The 18,700-nt window shown below is 43.2% G+C and overlaps 1 long non-coding RNA gene across 1 annotated transcript; it reads right to left on the bottom strand.

Moving 5' to 3' along the window:
* Nucleotides 1-288: 288 nt before the first annotated feature.
* On the bottom strand, nt 289-16,106 carry LOC130294399 (uncharacterized). The gene is made up of 3 exons (XR_008848487.1): nt 16,064-16,106; nt 2,352-2,476; nt 289-781 (listed from the first exon to the last, which is right to left on the bottom strand). It is a non-coding gene; the product is annotated as an uncharacterized LOC130294399 (long non-coding RNA).
* Between the last annotated feature and the right edge of the window lie 2,594 nt (nt 16,107-18,700).

Below are 18,700 nucleotides of genomic sequence, written 5' to 3' on the forward strand. Positions count from 1 at the left end.
TTGTCAAGTTTTTTTGGTCCCGCACTGGCGCAGATTGTGTTGCATTGCTTGTGTGCAAAATCTGAGGGCATATGAGGTCAGGATTCAAGGACAGGATATAAGGGTGGGTATGAGGGTGGGGTATGAGGTCATGATATGAGGACAAGATCATTATTGTTGCTTCTTCTCTCCCACAAGGTTTCGTTAGGAAGACCAGTCAACACTGGGTACTCTGCTAGGAAGTATATATTTCTCCAAATGGACATTTTGCACATTTGAAATATGTTTAATTTCGCATTATGCATCAGTTTAGACTTATATTTATCTAAATGGGAAAACCCTTTTAATAACTGCCATAGACACTCATCTGGTGTATTTATGGATTACTTGCTCTGTAAAATGAATAATTTGTGTTAATTATACTATAATATTGATTTGCTTGATGTCTTTTGTTTTACAAAATTATTGTTTTCCAGTTTTGCTTGACGTCTTTTGTACAGAGTTACAGAGCGTGTGAGGCGCTTGACAAGACCATTTTCAGTGCTGCAGTTTCTTCCCTAAGAAGTCACCAGAGCAAGTTCTAAAGAGACTCTAAGGAAACATAGAAAACGGCAAAAGCCCAGAAGCCTTCAGAATTGTGGTATGTGTGCAGCTGTGAATGACAATGAACTGTAAGACATGCTACAATATAAGAGACCCTATAAATAGAAGGGAATAGAAAAGGCAATGGAGAATGTCAAGGAAGGACCTCTCTGTCCTGCTGGATCCACTTCTGGCTTTATTCCTAAAAATGCATCAAAACCTGTGAGGAAAATTACAAAGATGACGTGTCACACACCGGTATTAAAAGTTTCTTCCAGAGGAAAAAAAGTTTTCAAATTAATTGATACCAGAAGGTTATACAAATTTTTTAATTACTTTTATCTAAAAATCTTAATCCTTCCAGTACTTATCAGCTGCTCTCTGCTGCCACCTCTGTCCGTGTCAGGAACGGTCCAAAGCAGGAACAAATCCCAAAGCAAACCTCTTCTTCTCAGGACAGTTCCTGAAACGGACAGAGGTGTCAGCAGAGAGCACTGTGGTCAGACTAGAAGGAAATACACAAACTCTAAAGCAAGTACTGAAAGTATTAAAAAATTTTAAATAGACGTCATTTACAAATCTGTATAATTATTAGGCACCAGTTGATTTGAAAATTTTAAGTGAACCCCCGCAGTGAACATTGTTGTCAAATTTGCTTCTTAATAATTCCAGGTATTTGTGAGGTTGTGAGTCAGCTTCAAAAATCTACACCAGCTCGGAGCTGATGTCGATTTCCACTACAATTTACACCTGCTAGCAGTAGATTTGTCAAGTGGGGCAGCCATGCTCCTTTTGTGTTAAAGGGGTATTCCAGGATTAGTTTTTTATTTGACTATGCTACAGGGGCTGTGAAGTTAGTGTAGTTCATAATTTAGTGTCTGTACCTGTGTTTGAGGGCTGGTTTCGCAATTCTCATGTGATCTTTGCCCTTATGTTTATTTTTAACAGCATACAAAATGAGTGTCGTCTCAGGTTTTTCCAGGTTGCAGTGCAGTACATCACAAGTCTAGTAATGAAAGAGAGCCTGTCTGTTTCAATGGGTGGAGCAACCGCTAAGTGGGAGGGAGATCATTCTTCTGGGAATTGTAGTTTTGCAACAGCTGGGGGCACCCTGGTTAAAAACACCGGTCTATTGATTGCAGCACAGTATGGAGGGCAACTCAGTTGTGCTTCAATGGGTGGGATGGCTGATGTGTGGGAGGGAGAAAAGTGTCCTCACACTTGCAACCAAGGAATCCTGGGACTTGTAGTTGGATGGAGGGAACTCAAAATAGCCATTTCACAAAAAGAATGCAGCAATGTTATGGTAATCTCACAACATAGCCATTTAGCTCCAAGACAAGCGCAGATCCTTCCTAAGCATGTCCATTACTGTCTGCCAGGTACTAAAATCACCTTATGTTGGATAACCGCTTTAAGCCACCCACCACCCCTTGGATCGGGTAGCTTTTGGCCCATTTAGTCCTATAGTATGGTGGTCCCCAGACTGTGGCCCACCATCTGTTGCAATACTACAACTCCCTGCATGCCTGGACAGCCATTGGCTGTCCGGACATGCTGTGAGTTGTAGTTTTGCAACAGCTGAAGGTCCACCGTCTGCAGACCACAGTTATCGTGGGTTCCCACCTGTATGTGTGATTCCAGCCTTACATGCCATGCTGTGGCAGTGATTTTAAGGTATTGTGTCCTGAAACAAACCTTTCCTCTAGCATTCTTTGTCTAAGTCACCAAATACTGTAGTTCTGGATGCAGTATTTGCTTTTTACACAGACGATAAACCAAATATTTACCTGTATTTATCTTTTAACAATTTCCACGTAGATGACTTCTGCCTGGGACAAAAGTGTGAATGGTTCCTGTACAGATGTTTCAAACCACTCAGGAATAGATCCTTGTCATGCCTAATAGCCCAGGCCTAAAAATGAAAAAAATAAAAGTGACTTAAAAAAAAATCTGACCTTGCTAGCAACAATATTTGAAGCTGTGCATCCATGCAATCTCTGCATGGATGCAATGGGGCCCTTGTTTTCTCAGTAGGTGGGAGTTCCATGGGTATAACCCCTACCTATCAGACATTTATTTGAAACAATATATATATATATATATATATATATATTTTTTTAAGGGGTATTCCAGGATTTTTACATTTTTTTTATTTGACTGTGCTCCAGGGGCTGTAAAGTTAGTGTAGTTCATAATATAGTGTCTGTACCTGTGTGTGATGGTGGTCTCACAATTCTTCTGTGATTTTCTCCCCAATACAAAATTACTCTGGTCTCAGGTTTTCCCTGGTTGCAGTGCGGCTGAGACATGACATCACTAGTCAAGTGATGACAGGGAGCTTGTCCTGCTTCAATGGGGGGAGTGACCGCTAGGTGGAAGAGAGATCATTTGTGTTTCAATGTGCGGGTGGCTCATGTGTGGGAGGGAGGAAAGTCACTTACAAACAAGGAGCTGTGGGATGGGTAGTTTGAGAGAATGAACTCCAACAGGAAATACCCAGTTCACAAAAAGCTAGCCACAGTGTTATGGTAATCTCACAACATAGCCATTTAGCCCCAAGACAAGCACAGATCCTTCCTAAGCACGTCCATTACTGTCTGGCAGGTATGTACTAAAATCACCATATGGTGGCTAACCCCTTCAAAGTCAAAGTATGCGTGTATACAGTGGGTATAAAAAGTCTTCACTTCACATCCAAAGTTAAACCACGTCAACTTTTTCCACCTTTAAAGGATTAGTCCAGAGGATAGGAGATGAGTATAAGATAATGGAGGTTCCAACCACTGGGACCCCCCGCGATCTCCAGCAGGCGCCCCGACTCTCCCCATGCACGGAGCTGTGTTGACCACCGCACTCGGGATGTAGCTGTTTTCAGAATCAACAATCAAACTCATGTTAAATAGAATTCATTACACATCTGCCATCAAGTGACTCTGAATAATCACAAAAATGTTCAGCTGTTCTAGTAGGATTTTTCTGACATCTGCTTACCGTAGTTACCTCTCAGAGCTAAAGCCATGGTTTGCAGATAGCTTCCAAAGCATCAGAGGGATCTTATTGTTCAAAGATTTCAGTCAGGAGAAAGGTACAAAGCATCAGATATACCATGGAACACAGTCAAGACAGTCATCATCAAGTGAAGAAAATATGGCACCACAGAGACATTACCAAGAACTGGACGTCCCCCAAAAATGTATAACAAAAAGAGGAAAAATCTTTTTTTAAAATTTTTTTATTAATTCAATCTTTTTATTGAGTTTTGAACAATAAGTAAGCAACCAAAATATCAAACAATAGGCCTTAGTGCGGGCCCTAAACAGAACAAACATAATACAGTGAGCAATAATCATAGTACATATGGTGTACAGGAGGGAGTATTCAGTCCGCAGTGCGGACTGTCATCCAGTATTGGTGTAAAGGAAGGACAAACCAACATCAGTGAAGATAGACAGAGCATTTTGAAAGGAGACTATCTCCATATGAATACAAGGAAAATAGAAAGGAATGAAACACTAAATGTATTTTTGCCTATGAGGGCGAACCCAAAAAGATATTTAACCACAGTGTGTTTCGACAAGGGGTGTGTGAAAATGTATACCAGGAAGCTACCATTCAATCGGGTTTCAAGTGCGGACAATGGGGGCTGGACAGCCATGAGGACCAATGTTTCAAAAAAGATTTATATTGCGAGTGCACGAGTGCAAATGTTCTCTCATATCCACATGACAGATTAACAACATTAATCAGCTCTATGAGTTCAGGTATTAGATCAGATTTCCAGCGCCTAGTAATCAGGAGCTTGGCTGACATCAAGATATGGACAGTAAGTTTACGGAAGGGAAATGGGACACGATCTAAGTTTAAAAGGAGAATAGCTAGAGAGGGGGTCAGCTGAAAACCTGATCCTAGAAATCTCTGCAGCAAACTAGTTACTTTGCTCCAAAATGGCGTAAGCTTAGGGCATCCCCATAGGATATGTAACAAAGTGCCTTCCCGCCCACATCCGCGCCAGCAAAATTTAGAACATTCTGGGTTAATGTGGTGTAGCCTGGAGGGGGTAAAGTACCATCTAAAAATCGATTTTAGTACAGCTTCTCTGTGGTTTGTAGAGCGGAACATTGTTTTCACTAGACCTATAGCGGACATCCATTGGTCCGTTGTGAACGATTCTCCCAACTCTCTTTCCCACTTATCCATATATGGAAGTTTTGCTAGGTCTGTTCTACCATTAAGTAGGTTGTAAAACACATTAATCCCCTTTTTAGATAGTGCCGTAATCTGGAAGAAATGCATTATCCTAGATGGAATTAGTAGGCCGCGACTAAATTTAGCAGTAAGGAGGCTTCTAATTTGTAGGCTTTTATAAAAGTCAGATCGGGGTATACCATATGTCTGTTGTAGATATGGGAAATGTACAGTATCATAGGAATCAAGCAAGTCGCCGAGGAAGTTTATTCCTCTCTCTGTCCATGAGCTCAATGATAAATCTGGGATAAAATGGGTTAGGAAATCTACGGGGACATCCTTCAATCGACACATCCTTTTAGGCAAGGGCTGAGGCAAAAACTGTCTCCACACTCTATCAGAGAGATTAACTGAGGTTAAGTGAGTTGGGGAAGGAGGGAGAGAGAGGGAGGGATCTACAGTCTGGACAAGAAGGCGAGCTCTAAGGGAAAGTGGGGCAGAGCATTCTGTTTCAATGTCGACCCAGTATTTGTCGGGATTGTACGACCACCAGTATTGGAGTTGATCCAAAATACATGCTTTGTGATAGTCCTCTATATGTGGGAAACCCAGTCCTCCAGCATCAGAATGAGCAGTCATAAGTTTACGGGCCACCCTAGGCTTCCTACCTGCCCAGACATAGTGATAAACAGCTCGATTTAAGGAGGTAAAGTAAGATCCTGGGATAGAAATGGGCAGGGTTCTAAATAGATAGAGTAGCTTTGGGAGGAGAAGCATCTTGAATGCCGCCAGACGACCCAACCAAGAAGTAAGCTGCGTAGAATAGGAGAGAAGAGAGGTCATGAGAGAGGTGGCCAGAGGAGGGAATTTCGTACGGAAAGTGTTTTTGGAAGGGACGGTAACTTGTATGCCTAGATAGGAGATAGATTCCAGCTGCCAGTCTAGTGTGAAATGGCGTTTAAGAGAGTCAATCGCTGATTGCTGTATGTTGATAGGTAAAATTTGAGACTTTGTGGTGTTAAGCTTATAGTATGAGATTTTGCTAAAGTCGTCCAGGAGGGCAAAAAGGGGGGGAAGGGAAGTCGAGACGTCCGTCAAGGTCAGAATAATGTCATCCGCGAACAGTGCCACTTTATGGTCCCTTTTACCCACAGAAATTCCGTGAATGGCGGGATGGGTTCTTATTGCCTGAGCTAGGGGTTCAACTGGTCGGACAGTGCCCCATTTGCAAAAACCATGGCAGCTGGATTGGAGTATAACGCTTTAATTGCGGTAAGAATGGTGCCGGAAAAGCCAAAGGCCTCCAAGGTGGAAAAAGCATATTGCCAGTTCACTCTGTCAAATGCTTTTTCAGCATCGAGGGTTAAGAAAGCTGCAGGGGAATGAAGATGTTCACAGTGTTGTATAAGGGATAGGATTCTTCTGGTGTTATCAGGACCTTGTCGTCCAGCTATAAAGCCAACCTGGTCGGCATCAATGAGAGAGGGGAGCAAGGGCATGAGTCTAGACGCCAAGATTTTAGCGTAAACCTTGACGTCTCCATTGAGTAAGGAAATAGGCCTGTAATTAGAGGTATCGTCTGGGGGTTTACCAGGTTTTGGGATAGTTGTTATTAAAGCTTTCAGCATCTCTTGGGGGAGGGGCCCGTGGTCATAGCCTAGTTAAACACAGTCATCAAGTGAGGGGCAAGGATGTCAGAATATTTTTTGAAATACTCATTAGGGAGTCCGTCAGGTCCGGGGGCTTTATGGGAGGGTAACGATTTAATGGTTGTCACAACTTCTTGCAGGGAGATAGTAGAATTAAGTGTTTGTAGTGCGGAGTCGGAGAGCCGAGGTAGAGAGACAGACTGAAGGAAGGAGTCAACGGAGAATTCAGTCGGCTGGATCGTCTGGGGGTCAAGATTGAGATTATATAGGTTTTTGTAGTAGTCTCTAAAGGCATTAGCAATGTCTCTGGGTGACAATAGGGTATTTTTAGTGGTAGGGTGGACCATAGATGCTATTCTACTTTTCCTCGTTGGGGGTTTGAGTGTCTTAGCAAGTAAGGAACCGGGCTTATTGTTCTGGGTATAGAATTTGAATCTAGATTTACGTAGATCTTTTTCAAACCGGTATAAGAGAAGTTGGCGCAGTTTCATACGGGCAGACACTAGTCGAGAGAAAATATCAGAGCTGGGATTCGATTTATGGAGAGCTTCCAGCACAGCGACCTCGTCTAGCGCTTCTTGTAAGTCTCTGGCTCTCTGCTTTTTGAGCGTAGATCCAAGGTGGATAAAATCACCCCTTATGACTGCCTTATGGGCCAGCCACAAAGTCGTCGGGGTGATATCAGAGGATTGGTTGAGGCTAAAGTATTCCAGAAGAGAGCTCTCTATTACTTTGCTATGTGAAGAATGGGCTATAATATGAGAATTCGCTCTCCAAACGAAGTCGCTATGCTGGGGCTTAGAGTCTGTGAGTGAGAGGAGTGTAGGAACGTGGTCCGACCACGTCAGCTCCCCAATCTCTGAGTGTTCAAGTCTGTCTAGGAGACCCCTCGATATCAGAATCAAATCAATCCTTGAGTACGTGTGGAATCAAGGGGAAAAATAGGTATAATCTCGCTCCGACGCATGAGACATACGCCAAGCATCAAAGTAATCATATCTAGTGAGGGTGTGTCCCAGACAGAAAGAACGCCTACCACCTATTTTGGAGAGGTCCATAGATGGATTAGGCACCGAGTTAAAGTCTCCACACAAGATAACCTCTCCCACTCGGACCTCCGTAATCAAGTTAAACACTTTCTTTAGAAATCTACTCTGTTTGCTATTAGGAGCATGTATATTCACAATGGTATAAGGGACATGATTAATGCAGCACAGTAAGATGATAAAGCGGCTGTGAGGATCTATAATCTGTTTGGAGACAGAGACTGCCAGATCATCCCTAAAAGCAACTAGAACGCCTCTCTTTTTCTTGTCCAAGGTAGAGGACACTATGGTTGAGAACCTCCTGTGACGTAAAGTAGGGGGATTTTTAGAGGAGATATGTGTCTCCTGCAGGCACAATAGCGTAGCATCTCGCCTCTCCACTTCACGCCCCATGAAGTATCTTTTTTGTGGGCTATTAAGCCCGTTAACATTCATGGAAAGCAGGCGAATGCTCATGATAGCCGCTAGGAGAAATGTGGAGGTGACCAGGAGCGGGAGTATAGTCTAAGTCTGACCAAGCATCTGGAGGTACAGTCAGGGGTGACACACACTAACCTGTGATTCAGTGGAGAAGTCGACACACACTGGGCTTGCAAAGTTGGTAGTTAAAAACCTGACTTGGCTCCGTGAGCCACAGACGGGGATGTCACTCAATTGCTCCTACTAAAACCAAAAAAGAAGGAGCGTTAGAACAACAAATACAAAGAAAAGGGTTTAAAAAAAAAAAAAAATTGGCAAGGAATCAAGATAGACAAACAGTAATAGAAAAGTGCGGTGTATAGATGGTATAGACACCGGTACAGTGGGTGTGGAAAGTAAAGTCACTAACTGATCAAGGGAATTGCTATCAGCCATTCCACCGGGTTAAGGTAACATTATAATAAGAGGGTAATGTGTAATCATAGTACTGGAAAGAAAGTCACTCTGGATCTTTTCTAATGGGAGAACCGGAATGAGGAGATGGAAGCTCATCTTGATCAGGCAGCATACCCCAATCTTTTAGGATGGATAGTCCCATTTCAGCATTCGGCAAGGCGTGGACTTTACCCTGTCTGTTGATCAAAATCTTCGCAGGGAAGCCCCATCTGTAGGGAACACCTAAGTTGCGGAGAGTTTCAGTCAGAGGGCCAAAACCACGCCTAGCTTGCAGCGTAGCCGCGGAGAGGTCTGCAAAGAGTTTAATATCTTCATAAGGATCAGCAAGAACCGTGTGCTTGCGAGAGTATTGCAAAAGTAGGTCCTTGGTTTGAAAAAACGTGAACCTAGCAAGGACATCTCTTGGCAGTTCATCCGGAAGGGACCTCGGCTTGGCTACCCTGTGGGCCCTATCTATGCTATACTCGTAATCTTCCAAATCAGGGAGCAATTGTTTGGTAAGTTGCTTCACATATTTAACAAGCTGGGACCCAGGTACGTTTTCAGGGATGCCCCCGAACCTCACATTATTACGCCTATTGCGGTCCTCTGAATCAATCATTTTGGCGTGCAGGGAATCAACCTTCTCATCTAAGGCATTATGGGCATCTTGCAACTCATTGTGGGCTTCTGCGAAGGAGGTAAGTTTAGTCTCAGTGTGGCACATTTTCTGTTCCAAGATAGAGGTAGAGGCTTGCAGTGGGTTTAACAGCTTGCTAAAGTCCGTCTGCAAAGAGCTACGCAGGGCCCGCAGCATTTCTTTAAGCATAGTGTCAGAGACAGCTGCATCATTTGTTTTCAGAGAGGAGAACTTATCATTATCAGTCTCTGGAGCAGGAGTCTGAGGAGTCCCTAGGTCCCCGTCCGGGGCAATCAGACGGGGTCTCTGCTTCTGAGGACTAACCTGTGGAGATGTCAGAGTGTTCTCAGCAGCGGCGCTCCACGTATCGCAGGCCTGCGAGGAGTCATCAGTATGTGTTTCCAGCACTGCTTCTCTGCTCGGTCGCATCAAAGCTTCAAGACAGGTAGGTGGTGGTGAGCTCCAGTGCTGCGGCATCTCAAACGATAATGACTGGTTGACCTTAGTGGAAGGAAGCGACTGGTAAGGGCTCCGCATAACTTCCGAGCCGTCTCCCTCTCCGTGCTTCTTCTGCCTCCGTCTTCCCGCCGCGCTCCTAGCAGCACGCGCAGCGGCGCCATCTTGGGTCTGAGTGCGGGCTGAGCCCTCAGAGTGAAAATAGCTTGTTAGAGTCTGTATAACCTCCTTTATGGAAGTTTCTTTTCCTTCCCGGAGTCACCATGAGGGCTGAGACAGCCACAGAGTTAAGAATGAAGTCGCTGGCAGGTGAAAAATGCTTATTTCCCCGGTGTCACAGCAGGAGCTCTGTATTCACGCAGCCATCTAGTCCGGCGACCAAGCCACGCCCCCAAAAAGAGGAAAAATCTTGTCAGGCTTCCAAGAGACCTGCTGCAACATTAAAGGAACTGCAGGAATTTCTGGCAAGTACTAGCTGTCGGCTACATGTGACAACCCATATTCTTCATAAGAATGGGCTAAGGGGTAAAAGCCTTTTCTTACAAACATCAAGTCTCTCAAAAGCACGTGTGAGAATATGTTAAGGTCTGAGGAAGCCAAGGTTGAACTTTCTGGCCATAATTCCAAATGGTATATTTGGCTCAAAAGCAACACTGCACGTCACCCAAAGAACACCATACCCACAATGAAGCATAGTGATGGCAGCATCATGCTTTGGTGCTGGGCCATTTCCTCAGCTGGATCATGGTGGAGGGAATTATGAAAAATTACAAATACCAGGAAATTTGGGCACAAAACCTTTAAACGTCCATTAGAAAGCTGAAGATGAAGGGGAAGTTCACCTTTTAACTAGCAAAAACCCAAAACACACATCCAAATCCCCAAAAGCATAGCTTCACCAGAAGAAGATTAAAGAGTACCTGTCATCAAACTATATTTTCTATATTCACTAACTACTCCTCGCGCCCTTCCTGCCCTTAATTTTTTTTTTACAAGCTTTAAAAAGCTGTGTATCATACCTTTCCTCTTGCTCACATTGTGTGAGCTCCTGGCAGGAGAAAATGGGCATTCCCCAGCAGGCGCAACATCACTGAAGCCTGGGAGAGCTGTGCCTCGCCATGCCCTGCACGCACTTCCTGAATTTGGTCTCCTCCAGGCCAGGAGGAGACCAAACTAACTGTTTGACTTGCGGCAGGGAACAGAACAGAGCCACCTAGTGGCTGTTTTTTCAATCACATTCAAAACATATAAAGGTTGAGAATTTTAACAGCAAGTAAATAGCAAAGTGTCTTATAATTACATTAGGAACAATATACTAAAAGTTTAGTTTAGTGACGGGTACTATTTAATGTTTTGGAATGACCCAGCCAGAGCCCAAACACTTATCCAATTGAACATCTGTGGGGTGATCTGAAGAGGGCTATACACAGGAGATGTCCTTCCAATCTAACAGATTAGGAGTGCTTCTGCAAGGAAGATTGAGCAAATATTGCCATGCTAATAGACTCCTACCCAAAAAGACTGATTGCTGCAATAAAATCAAAAAGTAGCTTCAACAGAGTATTAGTTTAAGGGTGTGCACACGTTTGCAACCAGGTTCTGCTCAAAGATTTCAGTTTGTTCGGCAATTGAATTGTTCTTGTTATAAGTCACATTAAAAGTGGAACGAGTGCTGACATCTTTTGATTTGTCTTTGTCTATTTTTTTTTTATAATTACAAGAACCTGGCATTTTAAAAGGATGTGTAGTTTTTTTTTTTTTGTACATGTGTATATGTATGTTCCAGCTTAACTTCTGAAAAGCTGGAGACATTTCTATTAAACTTTGCACTTATAGTATAGTTTAGCATTGTTCTTATACCGACAATGTCCGCAGCCTAAGAGTAAAACATCAGAGCCTGGACAGTTAATGATACATCTCCAGATCATGTTACTCTTGGGCTTTGGAGATTGCCCGGGAGTTTTAAACATCTTGCCGTCGGACCAACGCCATGATTAAGTATGATTATACTGTTAGTGCAGGGGCAGGGAGAGAGGACAGGACGGGAAGAGAAATTTATTGCGGTCTGAGAGAGGTGTGAGGGGCACAAAAAAGATATCAGTAGGGGACAGTAAGAGGACATGGCAGCACTGATGCAGCGAGGAGTGCAGAAAGGTTGAGCTGTTTATCACTGATGGAGCTTTAGGAGACTGGGTACTCGACTAGTATGCTATAAATGTTTGTCCTGTAAAAACAATCCTTGAAGGACAAAATATTTTGGACATTAAAGTGTTAATCTTGACTTCTTATCTCACAAATATCTTCCTATCAGTTCTAGAGACAATATGATCAGCAAACTCACCCAGAGAGTTCCCAATAGCAGTGTTCTCTGAAAATTGGATTATTCGTCATCCATTATTAATATAGAGCTCACATATACACATGACTCTACGGAGAATGCATTCACTGATGTTCATTTTTCTCAAATTTTTCCCAAATCTTACACATATAATGTCGAATGTACTTACCATGGAAATTTATCCCATCCCACCGGTCATCTTAGCTTTTATGTGCTGGAAATAAGTTATGGAGAACATAGCCTTATATGTTAGGAAGATACTACTATAATGTAATACTGAACTGCTAAGGTCCTATTACATGCAGTTCTTGGTGCAGTTAAATAGACGTATTATACATCTGTACTATGTTTACAAATCCCAGGCCTTTAATGATCCCAACTAATAGCTGTCATTTGGGTCACCAGATCTGACTGGGACTTAATAGACATGTAAATTATGTCCATAATAGGTTAGTGTGAACCAACTTAGGGACCTCAGATAGCAAGACATTCAGATCCCACCATAGATATAATAAATACAGTGATGTCCCAGTACAGTGATTGTATTCAAGGTGATTTCATGTTAAAGGGGTAATAAACACAGTGATGTCACAAAACAGGGATAGCGAACTGTGATGTCACTGAAACAGGATAATAAAGGTAATGATGTCACAGCAGATGGGTTCTGACCAAAGGGAAGTGACAGCACAGGAAAAATGGTCATAGTGATGTCACAGTTTATTACTCTGTTGGAATAGTGCACAATGGATTTCATAACACAGGAATAATAAACACGCTGATGCCAAAATACATGGATAATAAAAGCTGTAAAGTTTTAGAAAAAGTTTATTGAGTTGGGATAGCATGGGGATGTGGTAATGGCGGGGTGTGGGCTGCAGGGCAGATGTTGTTGCCCTGGGGCAGATGGTATCAACCCCTTGTGTTCATGACGCCAGGGCGTGGTTTAGGCTTAACCACCCAAAGGTATACTGCTGGATACTGGGTTAGGCACAGGGGCAATGAAGACACAGACGCCAAGTTACGGACAACAGTAGCTTTACTGAGGATAGACAGTTATTACAGTCTATGCAGTACAGCCAGGGCCCAAGGAGGTGACCAGTGACACAGAGACCTCGCAGGTTTGCTGGGACTTGTAGTAGACACTAGACAGGAGAATTTAGCGCAGGCCCTGCTGGATAGACAGAAGACTTGACTGATAGGACTGTGACTTTAGCTTACTTTGCACTTGACTTGTGGCTGCAGGACATGACTTGAGGTTGCAGGACATGACTTGTAGCTGCAGGACTTGACTTAAAGCACAACTGTCATGAGTTTTTAGCCCCCCAGACTACTACAATGTTGTTACAGATGTCCATAACTTGAGTGTAACCATACCTTTATTGCTTTTACTTTTATAACTTATAAAATACATTTATCCAGAGGTCAGGAACAGTGGGATAGGCATGGCTTGTGGTTCGCAAAGACCTGCCGCCGCCACGCCTATCCTCTCCTTTCAGTGCTGGGATCGCTGTGTAGTAATACACAGCGCATGCGCCCCTCCCTTCCTCTAGTACTGCACCTGCGCAGTGCGCACATAGGCAGCAAGAGCGAGCGCTTGCTCTGTCAATGCAGGGCGGTGGCGCACGCACGTCAGTAGGGGCGCATGTGCTGTGGATGCACTGTGTCCTGAAAGGAGAGGATAGGCGTAGTGGCGGAGGGGCTTTGCGAACCCCAAGCCACGCCTATCCGACTGTGCCTGACCTCTGGATAAATGTATTTTATAAGTTATAAAAGAAGGAGGAAAAGCAATAAAGGTATGGTTACACTCACGTTATGGACATCTGTAACAACATTGTAGTAGTCTGGGGGGGGGGGGCTAAAAACTCATGACAGTTGCGCTTTAAGGCCTCCAATGTTCTGGACACACACACTAAGACTACTTGACTGCACTGGACCTCAGGAACAAGAGAGAGAAGCTAGCTCCACCCAGGGTTTATATGGGGGAGACTAGTACCTCCTGGGTAACAATCACTTGGTAGATTTATTAAAGATACAACACATAATATAATACACAACATATTTACATGGGGGAAACAACTGCAGGGACACTGAGGGACACTTCCTGACAGGGCAGGAAAGGTACAGGGAAACACCACCCCGTACTGGGCCACCACAGGGATAAAGTGCATAGTGATGTCAAAGGGCAAGCATAATGTCATTAAAAAGGGTAATAAACATAGTATTGTAATACTTCTTTGCTACAGGCCATGGTGATGTCATGGGGATAATATACAGTATCACAACATAGGAAAAAGGTAAAGAGTTTTCTTACAGTACATGGATAACTGATACAGTGATGTCACAGTACAGAACCATTGATATTATGTTGCCACTGTACAGTATTGTTAACATTATGATGTCATGGTATAGGATTGGTATCAATAATAGTATAGGATTGTTAATATTATGAGGTCACAGTACAGGGATTGTTACTATTACAGTCTCCTAGGACTGTATCCACCTTTTCCAGCCCACCAGAGCACCTGAAAGCTGAACTCATTTATGCAGGCTAAAGTCATCAACTGCCGAGCCGAGAAGTTCGTGACGAATCGAATTTACTGTAAGTTCGCTCATCTCTATCCAAAGGGTCCGACTTTCGACAATTTAATTGTAAGCAGCCAGAATATTCCAAATGGTATGCCGGCTGTAAAATGATGGTTTTTAGTATGGAAAATAGAATTACAGGAAAGGCTTATAGATATGTTCTGGACCATTTGGAAGTGTAATTTTCTGTTTATGTAAATTCTTATGTATAAAAAAATCTTTAGATTATAATAAAAAGCAATAACAATCATATAATGCATTAAATTGTGCAGTTTTGGGATATGAATCTATACATTTTCATAACAACTTTCACAATTCACCGCTTAAATTTCCAATAGTTTCCATAGCAACCAGAAATAGGCCACACAAACCACATGTTTACTCATTCTCACTGCAAATGAAGAAATAGAAAAAAAAGAAAATAAATAAATAAATAAATAGTTTTGAGTGTATGTGACAAAGAAATGGCTATTACAATGATGTACTGGCTACAGAAATAAACTATGTAATGAATATACATGCATCATAATCTGAAATATTTGGAATCCACCATAACACAAGTATGCCCTCTGCTGGTTACATTTATATAGGAATGAAAAAACTACAGTAAAACCCCATACCATATAATTCTCACTTTGCAGGTAATAATTCATGAATTAATAATGCACTGTATATCTTATAACATATTTTCATTATTGGTGACTCATTTTCAGAGTTAAAAGAGTAGTCTAGTAAAAAATAAGATAAGTTATAGATCGCGGGGGTCCCAGCGCTCAAAACCCCCGCGATCTCCTGCATGCGGCCCCAGCAGTTTGCAGAAGCGACCCCTGCATGAAGCCACGGCCGTGTATCTCTATGGGGTACATGGAGGGGCGCGTCGGCTGGTGCTCTGTGCAGGGGTCGGCAAACCCCCTCCATGTATTTCTATGGGGTACATGGAGGGGCGTGTCGGCTGGCACTCTGTGCAGGGGTCGGCACGCCCCCTTCCAGCCGACTGCCAGGACCCCATGCAGGAGATTGCTGGGGGTCCCACTGGTCGGGAGAACTCTGGTAAAAGTATACTTATCCCCAATCCACAGGATAGGGGATAAGTAGCTGGTCACGGGGGTCCAAGCGATGGGATCCCCCCCCACGATCTCCAGGTCAGGACCCCGGCTTTGTCTGTTAGGATTGTGTGTCGTCTACTGGTAGACAACATGCCCTTCATTCATTTCTATTAGAGCGCCGATAATGCCTTAGGGTTGTACTCGGGTCTTTTCGGCGCGCCTATAGAAATTAACGGAGCGCATCCCGTCAAAAAAAAACAATAAATCACTTCAGAACCCCATTCCTCCTCTGCAACTTTTCTGCTATTTTTTTACCCTGTTGACCAAAATATGAGCAACTTTTTTTTAAAATGCTCTTAAGGGTGCGTTCCCACCTAGCGTATATGCAGCGTTTTCAAGCTGCGCAAAATTTACAGCAGCAGCGGGAAATACGCTGCGTATTCCCCGCTCACAATACACACAGGGCTTTCCGGCGGCAGCCCTATGCGTGTAGTGAGTTTTGGAGGCGGGGCTGTGTGGTGGCGTGACTGTGACGCGCGGCTCCACCTCCAAAACTCACTGCACACATAGGGCTGCCGCTGGAAAGCCCTGTGTGTATAGTGAGCGAGGAATATGCAGCGGGAAATAAAGACTGAACATTTTTTTGGGTCAGTGGGGAAATGTACAAAATCAGTAGAGGATCAAATTATTTTTTCCTTAACTGTATATGTAAACCTTGGTGCACAGCAATGGGTTCATTCACTTTTATTGTGTGAACAAACCTAGTGACATTGGGGGAGATTTATCAAACCCTGTGCAGAGGAAGAGTGGTTCAGTTGCCCATAGCAACCAATCAGATCGCTTCTTTCATTTTCCACAGGCCTCTAAAGAGGCCTGTGGAAAATGAAAGAAGCAATCTGATTGGTTGCTATGGGCAACTGCACCACTCTTCCTCTGCACAGGATTTGATAAATCTCCCCCTTTGAGGCCACTTCCTGCGTGTATTATGTAGGCTTTTTGTGGCAATGTTATCGTGACAGTATATGGTGGTAATATGTGTCTGTACGAGGAAAAAAATGGCAAGCAGGGGGTTTACTGTACTGGCCAGGACTCCATTTTCTACCCAATCGAGGCATAGAACATAATGTAACAATGCAGGTTCTCAGATCTGGAATCCTTTAGGATGGATAATAGCCAAGTTCAAATGTATATATTTATATCATAGGAAAACTGCTGTAATTCCAATCCTGAAGCACCAGTGATATCCACATGACATTGTTGACAGATGTTTATCCAGCTACCAGAATATTCAGGAATAGCATAGCTGGATTTGTAGCTCAGGGCCTTAAAGGGGTATTCCAGGAAAAAACTTTTTTTCTATTTTTTTTAATATTTACTGGCTCCAGAAAGTTAAAGATATTTGTAAATTACTTCTATAAAATCTTAATCCTTCCAGTAGTTATGAGCTGCTGAAGTTGAGTTGTTCTTTTCTTTCTGACAACAGTGCTCTCTGCTGACACCTCTGATTGTCTCAGGAACTGTCCAAAGCATTAGAGGTTTGCTATGGGGATTTGCTCCTACTCTGGACAGTTCCTGAGACAAGCAGAGGTGTCAGCAGAGAGCACTGTTGTCAGACAGAAAAGAACAACTCAACTTCAGCAGCTGATAACTACTGGATGAATTGAGATTTTTTTATAGAAGTAACTTACAAATCTGTTTAACTTTCTGGGGCCAGCTGATTATTTTTGATGTGTTGCCCAGACATGTGAAAAGTTAAAGGGGTACTCTGCTCCTGGACATCTTATCCCCTATCCCCCCGCGATCTCGGATGCGGCACCCCTGACAACCGGAGCATAGAGCGAACTTTGCTCCGTGCCAGATGACTGGCTATTTGGGTCGGAGGCTTGTGTCATCACAGTCACGCCCCGCTCGTGAGGTCATGGCCATGCCCCGTTTGACGGCCATCATGCCCCCTCCCATAGACTTGCATCGAGGGGGCACAGCTGTGACGGCACGAGCGGGGCGCAGCCATGAAGTCATGAACCTTAGCCGCTGCACCTGACACTCTAAATAAATGCCAGGTGCAACAGGGGGATAAGATGTCTAGGGGCGGAGTGCCCCTTTAAGATTACATCAGGTCTCACTTCTGAGACCCTCTGCGATTGCAAGTTATAAGCCTGTGAAGTGCGCTCGACTCCCTGAACGGGTGGCTGGTCCAACTTTGTCTCTTCATAGACTTATGCAGAGAAAAGCTCAGATTTTATTGACAGCCGAGGAGTGAGACGTGTGCTGCTGCACTTCACCTGGCTGAACTAGTGATCGCAGAGGATCTCAGAAGTGAGCCCAGTGCGATTTCAACTTTTTACATGTCTAAGCTTCTTTTAATTTACAGTAACACTTTAAGATAAATATTTAAACTCAAATATAATATAGAAAATTTAAGTTCAGGGATACTGGATTTAGAATTTAGGTTATAAGTAATTTATGTTATAATAAGTTATGTCAATTAGTAGTCAAGGCTTTAGTCACTTGATGTAAAGTGTTTCAGGAATTTGTGACATGTATTCTGCTGTCCCCGTAATGGAACAAGAATATATTGACTGGATATTTGCATCACATCAAAGATCTTACATCTAACATCAAGCTGACATATAAAAGACGGCATGAAGAAATTAAAAACCTATGTGAGGTCATTGGTGAAAACTAGAGATGAACGAATTTTTGAAAAATTCAATTTGGCCAATTCGCTAAATTTGACAACATTGTTTTGTTGCTGTCAGAATTTATTTGCGGCGAATCTCTTTTTTTGCCTACAGAGAACCTCAATAGGGGTGTAGAACACTTTGCGTTGCTGTAACACGCATAGGGTGTGCTGGGTTAGTGAAATAATTCTGTTATTCAGTATGACATGCAGATTACATGCGTCGCTATTAGAATCACTGTTGAAGAGCGGCACAATGACAGAGCCTGGAGGTGGCATCAATATGAGAAGACCATATACAGTGGGAATCAAAAGTTTGGGCACCCCAGGTAAAAAATTTTATTAATGTGCATAAAGAAGCCAAGGAAAGATGGACAAATCTCCAAAAGGCATCACATTACAGATTAGACATTCTTATAATAATATGTCAACAAAAGTTAGATTTAATTTCCATAATATCCCCTTTAAAATAACAGAAAACAAAAAAATGGTGTCTGCAAATGTTTAGGCACCCTGCAGAATTTATAGCATGCACTGCCCCTTTGCAAAGCTGAGACCTGCCAGTGTCATGGATTGTTCTCAATCATCATCTGGGAAGATCAGGTGATGTCAATCTCAAAGGTTTTAAATGCCCAGACTCATCTGACCTTGCCCCAAC

This window comes from Hyla sarda, chromosome 10, assembly GCF_029499605.1.
Source record: "Hyla sarda isolate aHylSar1 chromosome 10, aHylSar1.hap1, whole genome shotgun sequence".
Taxonomy (NCBI): Eukaryota; Metazoa; Chordata; class Amphibia; order Anura; family Hylidae; genus Hyla; species Hyla sarda.